The following is a 17,196-nucleotide window of genomic DNA, read 5'->3' as shown; positions in this document are numbered from 1 at the left end:
ATACAGAAGATAATCAAAAATTATTTTGAATCCTTATACTCCAACAAATTAGAAGGTAGTGAAGGCATAGATAAATTTCTTAAGTCATATGATCTGCCCAGATTGAGTCAGGAGGATATAGACAACCTAAACAGACCAATATCAATTGAGGAAATAGAAGAAACCATCAAAAGACTACCAACTAAGAAAAGCCCAGGACCGGATGGGTATACAGCAGAATTTTACAAAACCTTTAAAGAGGAACTAATACCAATACTTTTCAAGCTACTTCGGGAAATAGAAAAAGAGGGAGAACTTCCAAATTCATTCTACGAGGCCAACATCACCCTGATACCTAAACCAGACAAAGACACTTCAAAGAAAGAAAACTTCAGACCAATATCTCTAATGAACCTAGATGCAAAAATCCTCAATAAAATTCTGGCCACTCGGATACAAAAACATATCAAAAAAATTGTGCACCATGATCAAGTAGGATTCATCCCTGGGATGCAAGGCTGGTTCAATATACGGAAATCAATAAATGTTATTCACCACATCAATAGACTTAAAAATAAGAACCATATGATCATCTCGATAGATGCGGAAAAAGCATTCGACAAAGTACAGCATCCCTTTATGTTCAAAACATTAGAAAAACTAGGGATAACAGGAACATACCTCAATATTGTAAAAGCAATCTATGCTAAGCCTCAGGCTAGCATCATTCTGAATGGAGAAAAATTGAAGGCATTCCCTCTAAAATCTGGAACAAGACAGGGATGCCCTCTTTCACCACTTCTGTTCAACATAGTTCTCGAAACGCTGGCCAGAGCAATTAGACAGACGAAAGAAATTAAAGGCATAAAAATAGGAAAAGAAGAACTTAAATTATCACTATTTGCAGATGATATGATTCTATACCTAGAAGACCCAAAAGGCTCTACAAAGAAACTATTACAGCTAATAAATGAATTCAGCAAAGTGGCAGGCTATAAAATCAACACGCATAAATCAAAGGCATTCCTGTATACCAGCGACAAATCCTCTGAAATGGAAATGAGGACAACCACTCCATTCACAATATCTTCAAAAAAAATAAAATACTTGGGAATCAACCTAACAAAAGAGGTGAAAGACTTATACAGTGAAAACTACAGAACCCTAAAGAGAGAAATAGAAGATCTTAGAAGATGGAAAAATATACACTGTTCATGGATAGGCAGAACCAACATCATCAAAATGGCGATATTACCAAAAGTTCTCTATAGGTTTAATGCAATGCCAATCAAAATCCCAACGGCATTTCTTGTAGAAATAGAGAAAGCAATCATGAAATTCATATGGAAAAATAAAAGACCCAGAATAGCAAAAACAATGCTAAGCAGGAAGTGTGAATCAGGCGGTATAGCGATACCAGACTTCAAACTATACTACAGAGCAATAGTAACAAAAACAGCATGGTACTGGTACCAAAACAGGCGGGTGGACCAATGGTACAGAATAGAGGACACAGAAACCAATCCACAAAACTACAACTATCTTATATTTGATAAAGGGGCTAAAAGCATGCAATGGAGGAAGGATAGCATCTTCAACAAATGGTGCTGGGAAAACTGGAAATCCATATGCAACAAAATGAAACTGAATCCCTTTCTCTCGCCATGCACAAAAGTTAACTCAAAATGGATCAAGGATCTTGATATCAAATCAGAGACACGCCGTCTGATAGAAGAAAAAGTTGGCTACGATCTACATACTGTGGGGTCGGGCTCCAAATTCCTCAATAGAACACCCATAGCACAAAAGTTAATAACTAGAATCAACAAATGGGACTTACTCAAACTAAAAAGTTTTTTCTCAGCTAAAGAAGCAATAAGAGAGGTAAATAGAGAGCCTACATCCTGGGAACAAATCTTTACTCCTCACACTTCAGATAGAGCCCTAATATCCAGAGTATACAAAGAACTCCAAAAATTAGACAATAAGAGAACAAACAACCCAATCAACAAATGGGCCAAGGACCTGAACAGACACTTCTCAGAGGAGGACATACAATCAATCAACAAGTACATGAAAAAATGCTCACCATCTCTAGCAGTCAGAGAAATGCAAAGCAAAACCACCCTAAGATACCATCTCACTCCAGTAAGATTGGCAGCCATTATGAAGTCAAACAACAACAAGTGCTGGCGAGGATGTGGGGGAAAGGGTACACTTGTACATTGCTGGTGGGACTGCAAATTGGTGCAGCCAATTTGGAAATCAGTATGGAGATTCCTTGGAAAGCTGGGAATGGAGCCACCATTTGACCCAGCTATTCCCCTTCTTGGTCTATTCCCTAAAGACCTAAAAAGAGCATGCTACAGGGACACTGCTACATCGATGTTCATAGCAGCTCAATTCACAATAGCAAGACTGTGGAACCAACCCAGATGCCCTTCAATAGACGAATGGATTAAAAAAATGTGGCATTTATACACAATGGAGTATTACTCTGCATTAAAAAATGACAAAATCATAGAATTTGCAGGGAAATGCATGGCACTAGAGCAGATTATGCTAAGTGAAGCTAGCCAATCCCTAAAAAACAAATGCCAAATGTCTTCTTTGATATAAGGAGACTAACTAAGAACAGAGTAGGGACGAAGAGCATGAGAAGAAGATTAACATCAAACAGAGATGAGAGGTGGGAGGGAAAGGGAGAGAAAAGGGAAATTGCATGGAAATGGAAGGAGACCCTCAGGGTTATACAAAAGAACATACAAGAGGAAATGAGGGGAAAGGGAAAAATAATACAAGGTTGAGAAATGAAGGTCAGTAGAGGGGGTAGAGAGAGAAGAGGGGAGGGGAGGGGAGGGGAGGGGGGATAGTAGAGGATAGGAAAGGTAGCAGAACACGACAGTCACTAGTATGGCAATATGTAAATCAACGGATGTGTAATTGATATGATTCTGCAATCTGTATATGGGCTAAAAATGAGAGTTCATAACCCACTTGAAGCAAAGTGTGAAAGATGATATATCAAGAACTATGTAATGTTTTGAACAACCAACAATAAAAAAAAGAAGAGGAAAGGCAAAGAAAGAAAGAAAGAAAATGTAAAGAGGATGAGAAAAGATAGAAGAGTGGCTCTGCCTAAGCTTTTCATGGCCGCAGACCTTCCACACCTGCTGGCCACTGACTCAGACCTAGATCTGCTTTAGCTCTGTGTCCACCTAAAGTCCCATCCGTGTCTTCCTGCTCTTCTCTAAGCTTTTCCTGATTGATTCTCAAGAGGCACAACTCTGAGGCAACTTGCTTTGCAGCTAAAGCTGTTGGAACTGTGTTTTATAACAGTCATAGGAAAAGAAATTTTCTCCAAAGAAGCCCTAGGAGTTCCCAGAATGAAGGGGAAATTTGACTCAGGATCAGTGGGGTTCTTGGCACCTATGAGGGAAATGAATTTTAAGCAAGGACCATTCAGTGGTATAGGTAGAGGTTTATTAAGAAAGTAGATACAGATTCAAGGGAGAATGGGGGTGATCAAGAGAGACGCCTTTGGGGTAAAGCAAAGAATACACACCGAAGAGAGAATGTGCAGTATCTCCAAGGGGAGAGACAGCAACCCAGTGGCGTGGTGTTAATATTTATAGGGGAACAGTTGGTAGTGGCTGGTGGAGTCAGTGCCCAAGTGGAGCTGCACAATTTTGCACCAATTTCCCCTGAGCTTGTGCCTTGCCCTCATGTCACTTTTGCAGACAGGGTATGGGTCCAGGGTGCAAGCTAGAGGCTTTGTTACTTAAGAGTTGTAACTGCTCATGTGTGCTTTCTGCATTTCAATGGTTCATGAATGTTTCTTGCATTTCAATGGTTCCTGGGAATTTCCTTGGAGCCTCAGTATTTTCCCCTTTATTCCCAAATTTCCATCTCATAAGAAGCACTCACTTGTGTAACCCTTTACCTATTCCATGCAGACCTGAGCCCCAGAAGCAGTGTTCAGAGCAAGAAGTGCGTCTAACCCAGAGAAGCAACCTGTGTTCCTCTCTTGCTCCTCTTCTCTAAAGTACAATTCAGCAAGAGAAAAGCCTAGAAATGCAGGATCCCAGATTGTCCCTGTCATTCTGAGTGTCTGGTTCCCAAAAAGGAAGTAACCTCACTCAGCTCAAGCCAAGCAAGAGCTACACCCATAAATCCATATAGACCACTAAACCAAATATTGCTCCTTTTGAAACTAGGCAGATGTATATCAGTTTACAGGATTTTTTTTTCACCTTCTACTTCAGGGAGAACAATAAAATGAATTTACAGAAAAACCCCGTGCTTGCTGAAATGCCGACATAAAGGCAAGGGACAATGTTGGAATTGCACTGAGCATTCTAGACCAGGCTGAATGGCAGGCAGGCGGTAATTCCTCTAGCCCTGTGATTCCAGCAATCCATCAAGGAGAATAACTGGTGAAAATGACAGGAAAATGTCATAAACCTTGCTTTCATTTTATTCCTGTAGATGTGAGGACTCGTGCAGTTTAAGCAGATTATGCTACTGAACTAGAGCTTCCTTGAATGATTAAAAGATAAAACACTCCCATTTAAATCTTTACCTAAATTTATCAGCTTGGATTTCTCTGAATTGTGCTGTGAAGTTTTGTCATAAAATAGAAATGTTTGATTCAAAGGCAATAAAAGCTATTGATCTACAGTGAAGCAGTATTAATATTAACATGCAGCGTTTATAATTAATTTGGTGCCAGATAAAAGGGGGAAAAATCAAGATCTTTAGCTTTTGGCGATTAAAGGAAACTTTGAAAATATATTTGAAAATATATTTATATGTACAGCAAGATGAACTCATTTTAAAGGAAGTATACAAAGGTTTAGCTGTTAAAGTTGCATAGGAGATGTCCAATTAGCAATTACTACTCATTTATACGAGAAGGCAAAACCTATAGTACTTTGGGCAAATTCTCATTTTTAGCATGAGACAAAGGAACTTGCCTTTTTGTGTGATAGCCAAAGAAGGCTCCACTTGGTCAGGAGAGTGTAATGAGGAGTTGCCGAATCATAAAACACAAAAGGTTGCCAAACCTTATTTTGTTCTTGAAAGAAAACTGCATTCAAGTGCCCTTGTCCCAAGACACAAGATGGTAGTAGGCACAGTTCAGAGGACAGTCTTTTAGTCTGCCCCCAAATTCTTCATAAGTAATCCTAGACATTGAATACTAAACAGCATGAGAGGGCATGATAAAATATTTAAGCAAGTTATATAAAACCTCTAAACTTTGATTTCTTCTGTGACGTGAACACAATTCTAAAACTTCTGTTATGGGTATTGTGAGTGTTCAATTAAAGTAAAACACTTTAGGTCCTAAATAGGGTGTTGGTCAAATTGTAAAGATTCAATAAGTATTAGCAGTTATTACTGTTAGTAGTTCAGTAGATAGTCCTGTTTATGGCCAAGAAACATTTGTGGAATGTTCCAGCATCAGCCTGGGTTTCAAACTGGAGCTCAGAGTTGATATGGGACCCCAGGAGAGTTCATCTTCCCTTCCTCCTTCATCAGAATTCTTCGTCCTCACAAGAGGGAGAACACTCATATTTCAGAGGAAATTCATAAATATGAACTTACTTAACAAATGGAAAATGCCTTGAACAATCAAGACATATTTATTCTTTATAGACTTTTGTTTAAATATCTCTCTTTTTTCCTTTTTTTTCCCCCTCCAGTATCTTCATATGACTTGGTGGTTGTGGGGGATAACAAAGAGGAAATGAGGGAAAAGTTCTGAAAGTTGTAAAAGGAGCCATTTAGGAAAGAAAAAGTTGGCAAAAAGACTCTTTGGCCACCTTTCTACAACAAAGAAAATGCACCTCCTCCTACACAACTATCTTTTTTCAATCCAAATGGATGGCCTTCTTCTGTGTTAAAAACAGAGTCTTCTAAAAATCCACATAATTTTGCATTTTAGAAGAAGTATACAGCAAGACTACTTTTAGACTTGCAATCACATGATTTTTTAAAGGGTTTTGTTATCCTTATTTTTTTTTAACCATTGGAATTTTCTTAAGAATTCAGCTACTATATTTGTACAAGCACTAAATTTAAAATGTTAAAATGTGCAAACCTATAAATTATTCATTTGGAGTATTGTGATAAGAACAATGCTGTTTCCTTAAGGTGTATATGTATTTTTAAGTTTTATATATATAATTTTAATGTGTGTTTTTACTTATTGACTACAAACACACACACACACACACACACACACACACACACACACGATTTTCCTAGGTAAGCAGTTTTTCTTCCACAAATGTTTCTTTGGCCATAAATATGTGACTATTTCAGGCTGAACTACTAGATAATAAGAGCTAATATTTATTGAACATTTACTAATTAACAGACAGTATAATGAAGATCTAAAGTTCTTTATTTAATTGAACACTTACAATACCCATTTTAGAGGTTTTTGAATTGTGTTCATTTCACAGAAGAAATCCAAGTTCAGAGATATTATGTAACTTGTTAAAAATTATTTCTTTACCATTCATGATTTAGACCTATTTCTTACTGATTATAAAATTGAAATTCTAAAACTTTGTACTGCCTGAAGAGACAAACAACATAGACTACCAATAAAAAATAGTCTTATGAAAGCTATTTTAAGAAAAATAGATTATTCACAGGATTTTTTGTCCTTCAGAAAATTTCTCAAAACATGGGAAAAAAATAAGAGGAGGGTTTTCTTTAAGAAGAAAACTTGAAAAATTACAAAGTTTATTAGATTCATACATTATTTTCTGCCTTTTAACACATTTGTGTTTGTGTGTGTGTGTGTGTGTGTGTGTGTGAAAAACTATTTTCAAAGGGTCATAGAGTTTGAGAGGGAAATTTAGTGTCTGGGAGGGAAATTGCCACCAGACGCAGTGTCAGATGAAGGACAATTAAAAAGCTCTTATGGAACAGCTCAGCTTTTCTGTGATAGAAGGACTGTATCAACCAAGATTGAAGAGGCAGTGCTTTATAAGAAACCTTGGATTATTCTTGGCTTCTAAGACCAAATGTTTTAAAATAGTTTTTGTTCATTTTTTTGTTTTGTTTTCAAACCCTCATGGTATGTGCTCATCATGGCCAGCTGGGACTTCATATTGCCACAACTGGAGACCGAGAGTGACGGAATGCCCATCTATGCTCAGACTGTTGCTAAGGCAGAGAAAATAAAATAGAACTCTGACTGAATAGCAACCAGCAACTAAATGCTTGATCCACGAGGACATCACTTCTGCTCAAAGCTCATTGTCCAGAACTAGATATAAAGTTTTAGCCAATCTCACAAGGGACCAGAACTTCAACCTTTTCAGGTGGCTGATGCTCACAGAGGTTTGGAACAGATCAAGAAGAATTTGGCAATGCAGTGCCCAAGGTGAAGCAGTTTTATAACTACAAAGATATTGAAGTAACTCCCTTGAGAGAAGCTAGTCTTTCCCAAGAGCAGAAATCCCCTTAGGATGATACCTGATTGTGTGAGATCAATAGTAAGATAAGCCATCTGGAACTGAGGCTTTGGGGCTTATGGCACCACTGGTACTCAGAATACACACATGGGGAGAGAGAGAGAAAGAGAGAGACATCTAAATAAAGCTAGGGGGAAAGGGAGAAAATCTAAGGACAGATGGCTAAAGAGGGATTTTGAAAGACAATGAAGTGTTTAAATTTGTTTGCTCTGTCTCCCAATGATATTCCTAGTCAAATAGATGGGTTTTACAATGTTTTGTAGAGTTGTCACACAGTAATGAAGTGCCAAATTTTGCATCCATGTTGGTAATTCTAAGTCAATCAATGCATGATCTCTTCTTGGTGTTCCTTCCAGGTTAGAGAAGAGGCTATGACTAGTGCTGGGAAGGAGAAATGGCCATAACAGAAATGGCTCATAAACTTAAGAGTTTCTTCAAAGTCCACACAAACGAGTGACAGGTGAATGAAGGATTGTTCCTGAGATCAGGTTATAATGACTTCCACACCTTACATAGCATAATTCATATGCTGTACAGTGATCACTGAAGTGATCATAGTAAGTGCTTCTGCCGAAATCAGGCTTGAGAGATGCCATCCTTCCACTTTATAAATAAAATAACCTTTCTGTTCTATACTGCTTTAAAATATGTGCATTTACTTCACTTATGTTATCTCACTTAATGTTAGACTTAACCCTGCAATGAAGGCAGGGCACAGATTTTTCTGCTCCTTTTATATAAACTAGAAAATGTAGGACTAAAGAAAATTTACAAATAGCTCAGTAGACAAGCCAGATTCTGATGGCTCATATGCCTTCTAATATCCAAGCCACTATTCTGTTGATGGGTCTGCTGCTTGTCAGAAGCTAAACTCTGGTTTAGCCATTAAACATGGAAAAATTCATCTGTTGGGTTAAATTCAGTAAAATACACTGGAGCTCTCCTGATAGTGCTCGGGTTCTACTCTGATCTCTTCTACCTCTAGAAATACCTGCCCTAGGAGTGGTCCTCTGTGAAAGAGGCAAATGTTTTTCACCACCCCACTCCCTGGTGGGCCAGAGTATTTTCTGAAGTCCCTCTAGGGAGAAGTAAAGTGCTTTTCAAGCTCAGGATTTTCATCTCTTCTTCTCCTTGGTAGTTTTCCTGAAGTTGATTTCCTCCTTCCCTGGTGGCCTTTAAATATTTCTTTCATAAAACAGTGTCTTTTCATTTTCTTATTTCCTTAGATGTCAGTCTTTCTTGTTGTTGGAGTTATTGGAAAAGGTTGCCAGGATGATTTCTTTTTGTTTTTGTGTTTTAATGAAAGAAAGTTGTTCTCTTGCTGACAAAGATCTTCCTTCAGACCCTCTCCCACTTTCTCTTCATTTATTCCTCATACCACGGTATTAATTCACCCATAGAATCATGGAGTCACTGGGCACATTTTAACATTTCAGTCACTGAAGACTGATGACCTTCATTAGTGTTATTCCTCCAAAATAAATCCTCATATCCTGGGGGGAAAGCATAATAAAAAGAAGCAAGCATAGGGGGTAGGGGCAACTGCTCTGAGCATAAAATTATAATCTACATATTCACACCACTTTCTTTCTTTAATGTTTTCATTGGTGGATTATAGTTATACATGCATGGAACATAATTTGCTTCATTTCAGTCCCAGGTACTTCCTCTTTCCCACTCCTTCCCTATTCCCTCCTCCTATCCACCTTCCTATACTCTATAGAAAGCTTGAAAGCTCAGTCCTTGTCTCTGATGCCAATCCAATACTGAGCACAAAGTTTTGAGAAAAAGGTAAAGGAAATTTTATTGTTTTGCTATCTAGCAAAGGAGAAACACAGCAACTCCTGTCCCAGAGGCTGCGATTCTCCCCATCAGGGAGAATAGAGTGTTTTTAAAGAGGTGATTCAAAGGCTAGGTGTGCCCTGACAGGGGTCATAATGCATTTGTTAATTTGGGAGATGGTCATTTCTTAGATCTTCTGGTGCCATCCCCAAAGCCTGAATTACTTCATCATGGGTGTTTGTGCAAGGACAGATAACTCAGTCTGGGGTGGGGAAAAAGGTTAATCCTATTTCCCCTGAGATTAAGGGAGAAGAGAGAAAAAATATCCATTTAAAAATAAGGCTCTTATTAGTTAAATATGTGGTGTCCCCCAAAAACTCATGTGTGAGACAGAGCAGGAAGGTTTATAGGGGAAATGACTGGGTTATAGAGCTTTAACCCAATCCGTGAATTAATTTTCTGATAGGGATTAACTGAGTGGTAACTGAAGGCAGATAAGGTATGGCTGGAGGAGGTGGGCCATTGGGGGCATGCCTTTGGGTATATATTTTGTGAACTAAGTCTCTCTCTGCTTCCTGATTATCATGTCCTGAGCCACTTTCCTCTACCACACTCTTCCTCCATGGTATTGTGCCTTACCTCTGGCCATGAAGATTGGAGTAGTCATCTATGGACTGACACCTCTGAAACTGTGAGGCCCCAAATAAGCTTTTCTTCCTCTAAAATTGTTTTTGTCACGTCTTTTAATCACAGCAGCAAGAAAATGACTAAAACAGTGCCAGAGCATAAAGGGCTATATTCAAAGCATGAAGTAGACCACGGTTACAACCTATGTTCTATTTTTTTTTAAATGGGTACTTCATAGATATACTAAAAGAAGGAATTCACTGTGAGAATAATGGTGGAATGTGATGGATATATATAAATTTGGTCAATTGCATTTCACAGATCTTCCCTTTCCCTCCTTCCTCCCCCTCAATCCCCTTCCTCTACTCTGGTGATCTCCCAACTGTTTTCATGGGATCCTCCTTTTATTTTTTCTCTTGTTTTACTCTAACTTCTACTTAAAGAGAAAACTTTTCACCCTTGACATTCTGAGCCTAGCTTATTTCACTTAGCATGATGTTCCCAGTTCCATCCATTTATCAAAATATTCCATTATTTTATTCTTCTTTGTGGATAAGTATAGCTCCATTGTGTGTGTGCATGTATGTGTATATATAAAGAAAATATGATATGTGTGTGTATACAGATATGCACAAAACAGAAATGTGATGTACTAGTTAATCTGCTGACAGGTATCTGGGTTGTTTTTAAAACTTAGCTAAAGTGAATTTCACTGCTACAAACATTGGTGTGTCTGTATCACTATTGTATGCTGATTTCAGTTCTTTGAATAAATATGGAGGAGTGAAATAGCTGAGTCCTATGATGGTTCCATTCCTAGAGTTTTGAAGAATTCTACATAGTGCTTTCCAGAGTGGTTGTACTAATTTGCAGTCCCAATGACATTGTATGAGTGTACTTTATTCCCTACATTCTCATCAACATTTATTATTCTTTGTATCCTTGATGATGGCCATCCTAACTGGAGTGAGATGAAATCTTAATGTTGTTTTCATTTGCATTCTTTTCTGATTGGTAGGGATGTTGAACATTTTATCCTGTACTTGTGGTCATTTTTATTTCTTCTTTTGAAGAATGTCTCTTTAGTTCTTTTGCCGTCTCAATAGTGAAATAAAATAAAATAAATATTTAGGAACAATTTTTTAAATATTTTTTTTAATTTATACATGACAGCAAATGCATTACAATTCTTATTACACATATACAGCACAATTTTTTTCATATCTCTGGTTGTATACCAACACCAATTTGTGTCTTCATACATGTTTTGGATACTAGTGTCCATCACATTCCACCATCATTTCTAGCCCCATGCCCCCTCCATTTTCTTCCTACCCCTCTGCCCTATCTAGAGTTCAACTAGTCCTCCCATGCTCCCCTTCCTTACCTCATGATGAAAGAGCCTCCTTATATCAGAGAAAACCTTTAGCATTTGGATTTTGGTATTGGCTAACTTCACTTAGCATTATCCTCTCTAACGCCATCCATTTACCCGAAAATGTCATGATTTTATTCTCTTTTATTGCTGAGTAATATTCCATTTTGTATATATGCCACATTTTTTTATCCATTCATCTATTGAAGGGTATCTACATTAGTTCCACAGTTTAGATATTGTGAATTGTGCTGCTATAAACATTGATGTGGCTATGTCCCTACTGTAGTATGCTATTTTTAAGTCCCTTGGGTATAGACCAAGGAGAGGGATAGCTGGGTCAAATGGTGGTTCCATTCCCGATTTTTCAAGAAATCTCCATACTGCTTTCCATATTGTCTGCACCAATTTGCAGTCCCACCAACAGTGTATGAATGTACCTTTTTCCTCACATCCTCGCCAACACTTACTGTTGTTTGTATTCTTGAAAACTGCCTTCTGAATATAGTGAAAAGAAATCTTAGAGTAGTTTTGATTTGCATTTTTCTAATTTCTAACAATGATGAACATTTTTTCATATATTTGTTAATTGATTGTATATCATCTTCTGAGAAGTATCTGTTCAGGTCCTTGGCCCACTTATTGATTGGTTTGTGTGATTTTTTTGGTGCTTAGCTTTTTGAGTTCTTTTTTTTTTTTTTACCCTAGAGATTAGTGCTCTGTCTGATTTGTGAGGGGTAAAGATTTGCTCCCAAGATGTAGGCTCTCTATTCACCTCACAGATTGTTTCTTTTGCTGAGAAGAAACTTTTCATTTTGAGTCCATCCCATTTATTGATTCCCGATTTTAATTCTCATGCCAAAGTAGTCTTATTAAGGAAGTTGGGGTCTAATCTGACATGATAGAGATGAGGGCCTTCTTTTTCTTCTATTAGTAATACATCTAAGTCCTTGATCCATTTTGAGTTGAGTTTTGTGCATGGTGAGAGATAGGGGTATAATTTCATTTTATTGTATATAGATTTTCAGTTTTCCAAGCACCATTTGTTGAAGAGGCTGTCTTTTCTTCATTGCATATTTTTGGCAACTTTGTCTAATATAAGATAATTGTAATTTTGTGGGTTAGTTTCTGTGTCCTCTATTCTGTACCATTGGTCTACCAGTCTGTTTTGATGCCAATACCATGCTGTTTTTGTTACTATTGCTCTGTAGTATAGTTTAAGGTCTGGTATAGTGATGCCATCTGCTTCACTTCCTGCTAAGGATTGCTTTAGCTATTTTGGGTCTCTTATTTTTCCAGATGAATTTCATGATTGCTTTTTTTTCTATTTCTATGAGGAATGTCATTGGGATTTTGATTGTAATTGCATTAAATCTGTATTTTGCTTTTGGAAATATGGTCATTTTGATAATATTAATTCTGCCTATCTAAGAGCAAGGTAGGTCTTTCCATCTTCTAAGGTCTTCTTTGTCTTCATTCTTTAGGGTTCTGTAATTTTCATTATATAAATCTTTCACTTCTTTCATTGATTCACAAGTATTTAATTATATGTTATTTTTTAGAGGCTATTGTAAATGGGGTAGTTTTCCTCATTTCCCTTTCATAGGATTTGTCACAGATGTACAGAAATGCCTTTGATTTATGGGTGTTGATTTTATATCCTGCTACATTGCCGAATTCATTTACTAGTTCTAGAAGTTTTCCAGTGGGACTTTTAGGGTCTTCTAGGTACAAAATCATGTCATCACCAAATAGTGCCAATTTGAGTTCTTCATTTCCTATGTGTACCCCTTTAATTTTTTTTGTCTGTCTAATTACTCTGGCCAGTGTTTCAAGAACTATGTTAAATAGAAGTGGTGAAACAGGGCATCCCTGTCCCAGTTTTTAGAGGAAATGCTTTCAATTTTTCTCCAATTAAAATGAGGTTGGCCTGGGTCTTAGAATAGATAGCCTTTATGATGTTGAGGTATTATCCTGTTATCCCTAATTTTTATAGTGTTTTGAAGATAAAGGGGTGCTGTATTTTGTCAAATGATTTTTCTGCATCTATTTAGATGATCATATGATTCTTATCTGTAAGTCTGTTGATGTGATGAATTATATTTATCAATTTCCACATGCTGAATCAACCTTGCATCCCTGGGATGAATCCCACTTGATTGTGATGCACAAACTTTTTGATGTTTTTTTTTTTATTTGATTTGCCAGAATTTTATTGAGAATTTTTGAATCTACGTTCATTAGAGATATTGATCTAAAGTATTCTTTTCTTGATGTGTCTGCCTGGTTTTGGAATCAGGGTGATACTGGCCTCATAGAATCGAGTTTGAGAGTGCTGCCTCTTTTTCTATTTCTTGATATAAATTGAAGAATATTGGTATTAGTTCTTGTTTAAAGGTCTTGTAGAACTTGGCTGTGTATCCATCCAGTCCTGGGATTTTCTTGGTTGGTAGACTTTTGATGGCATCTTCTATTTTGTCACTTGAAATTGATCTGTTTAAATTGTGTATATCATCCTGATTCAATTTGGGAAAATTATATGATTCTAGAAATTTGTTGATGCCTTCTATTTTATTGGAGTACAAGTTTTCCAAATACTTTCCAATTATCTTCTGTATTTCTGCAGTGTCTGTTGTGATATTTCCTTTTTCATCACGTATGTTAGCAATTTGAATTTTCTCTCTCCTACTCTTCTTTAGCGTGGCTAAGGGTCTGTCAATTTTATTTATTTTTTCAAAAAACCAACTTTTTGTTCTGTCAATTTTTTCAATTGTTTCTTTTGTTTGAATTTCATTGATTTCAGCTCTGATTTTAATTATTTCCTGTCTTCTGCTGCTTTTGGTGTTGATTTGTTCTTCTTTTTCTAGGGCTTTGAGATGTAATGTTAAATCATTTATTTGTTGACTTTTTCTTCTTTTAAGGAATGAACTCCATGCAATTAACTTTTCTCTTAGAATTGCTTTCATAGTGTCCCAGAGATTTTGATATGTTGTATCAGTGTTCTCATTCACATCTAAATTTTTTAATCTCCTCCTTGATATCTTCTGCAACCCATTGCTCATTCAGTAGCATATTATTTAGAGTAGCCTTTATTTCTCATTTTATAATTTATTTCTAATTTCATTTCATTATGATCTGAATGAATGTAGGGTGGTATCTCTACATTTTTATATTTGTTAAGAGTTGCTTTGTGGCATAACATATGGTATATTTTAGAGAAGGATCCATGTACTGCTGAGAAGAAAGTGTATTCTCTCCTTGAAGGATGAAATATTCTGTATATGTCAGTTAAATCTAAGTTATTGATTGTATTATTGAGTTCTATAGTTCCTTTGTTCAGCTTTTGTTTGGAAGATCTATCTAGTGGTGAAAGAGATGTGTTAAACTCACCCAAAATTATTGTGTTGTGGTTTATTTGACTCTTGAACTTGAGAAGAGTTTGTTTGATGAACATAGATGCTCCATTGTTTGGGACATATATATTTATAATTGTTATGTCTTGTTGGTGTATAGTTCCCTTGAGGAGTATATAGTGTCCTTCTTTATCCTTTTTGATTGACTTTAGCTTGAAGTCTACTTTATTTGGTATAAGTGGAAACCCCTACTTGCTTCTACAGTCCATGTGAGTGGTATGATTTTTCCCAACACTTTATGTTCAGTCTGTGGGTGTCTTTTCCTATGAGATGAGTCTCTTGGAGGCAGCATATCATTGGGTATTTTTTATTTGTTTGTTTTGTTTTGATCCAGTCTGCTAGTCTATGTCTTTTGATTGGTGAGTTTAGGCCATTAACATTTAGGGTAACTTATTGAGACATGATTTGTATTCCCAGCCAATTTTGTTTACTTTTGGTATTTAATGTGATTTGGTTTCTCCTCTGAATAGATTCTACTTTCATGTAATACCTCCTTCTGCTGATTTTCATCATTGCATTTTATTTCTTCTTCATGGAATATTTTGCTGAGGATGTTATGTAGTGACGGCTTTCTACTTGTAAATTCTTTTAACTTGCATGTATCATGGGAAGTTTTTATTTCATCATCAAATCTAAAGCTTAGTTTTGCTGGATATAAAACTCTTGTTTGGCATCCATTTTCTTTCAGAGCTTGGTATATGTTGTTTCACAATCTTCTGACTTTGAGGGTCTGGGTTGAAAATTCTGCTGAGATATGAATTGGTCTCCCCTGATATGTGATCTGATTCCCCTCTCTTGTGGCTTTTAAGATTCTATCCTAATTCTTTATGCTAGGAATTTTCATTATAATGTGTCTTGGTGTAGATCTGTTGTAATTTTGTACATTTGGTGTCGGGTAAGACTCTTGTATTTGGTTTTCCAATTCGTTCTTCATGCTTGGGAATTATTCTGATATCATCTCATGGAAGACATTGTGTATTTTTTTGGTTTGAAACTCTGTGCCTTCCTCTATCCCAGTAACTCTTAGATTTGGTCTTCAGTCTTTTGATGCTGTCCCATAATTCTTGGATGTTCTGTTCATGGTTTCTAACTATCTTCACTGTGTGGTCACTTTATTTTCCAGATTGTATATTTTGTCTTTATTATCTGACATTCTGTCTTCCAAGTGATCTAGTATGTTGGTGATACTTTCTATAGAGCTTTTTATTTGGTTTATTTTATCCTTCACTTCAAGGATTTCTGACTTTTTTTTTCCAGAGTCTCTATCTCTCTCTTGAAGTAATCTTTTGCTACCTGTATTTGCTCTCTTATCTCTTTGCTGGAGTGATCTATTTTTCCTGTATTTGCTCATTTAGGTCATTCTTTAATTTACAGATCATTTTAATTATGAAACTTCTGAAGTCCTTGTCTGATATTTCATCAACTTCGCTGTCCATGGGTTCTGTTATTACAGTACCCTGGTTTGTTTGAGGCACTTTGTTTCTTGTTTTTTCATGTTGTTTATGTGTCTTCCTTTCTTGCAGCATGGATCTGAGATATTACAGTTTCTTCCTTATAGTACCCATGCAACACCTTGATGTTGGGCTTCCAGACTCTGCTGGAATACTCCTCAATGTATGCTACTGCATCTAAAGGTGGTGGCAGCAATAACTGCAGTAACTTGAGATAATAGTTAAGGTTCACCAAGATGGAAGCAATGTCTTACAGAAATAGGGCTGAAAGGGTCGGCCTCACACTATCTTTGGGATGTCTCGTTCTGACATGCAGCTTCTTCTAGGCCCTATCTAATGTGAAAGAGTTAGGGGCTACTGCATGGGGAAGGTATGGCGATTACTGCAGTGTACCAAATTGAAAGTGTGTTAGGCTTACACTCCAAGGTGGGGTGTGAACTCCACCTACCCTGGACCTGGGTCCTGCACAAGTTGGTGTGGGCTGATCTGGAGCAGGCCCGGGCTCCTGGGGTAGTCTGCTGGTCTGAAGAGGCGGTCCTGTGCCATAGGCTGGGTTCTGGTGGGTGTCTGCCCCTCTGGTGTAGGGGTGGACCTGGGCCTACTGTGAGCCTGGATCCCGTGCCAGCTGGTGTGGGTAGATCTTTAGGAACAAATTTAACTAAGGAGGTGAAAACCCTCTACAATGAAAATTATAAAACACTGAAAAACAAATTGAAGAAGACCTTAGATGTTGGAAAGACCCACCTGTTCATAGATAGGTAGAATTAATATCATCAAAATGGTCATATTAGCAAAAGTAACCTACAGATTCAATGAAATCTCCATCAAAATATCAATAATGTTCTTCACAGAACTAAAAAAAAAAATGGTTTTAACATTAATATGGAAAAATAAAAAGCCAAAAATAGGAAAAGCAATCTTGAGCAGCAAGAATGAGACTGGAAGTATCAAAATACTTTTCTCAAATTATAATACAGAGGTATAGTCACAAAACAGCATGGTATTGGCATAAAGGCAGATATTAATATCAAAGGAATATACTAGAACATAGAAAAACCCAAATAAATACAGTCATC

This window comes from Marmota flaviventris, chromosome 3 (assembly GCF_047511675.1).
Source record: "Marmota flaviventris isolate mMarFla1 chromosome 3, mMarFla1.hap1, whole genome shotgun sequence".
In the NCBI taxonomy this organism is placed as follows: Eukaryota; Metazoa; Chordata; class Mammalia; order Rodentia; family Sciuridae; genus Marmota; species Marmota flaviventris.
Note: the sequence above shows the minus strand (reverse complement) of the source record.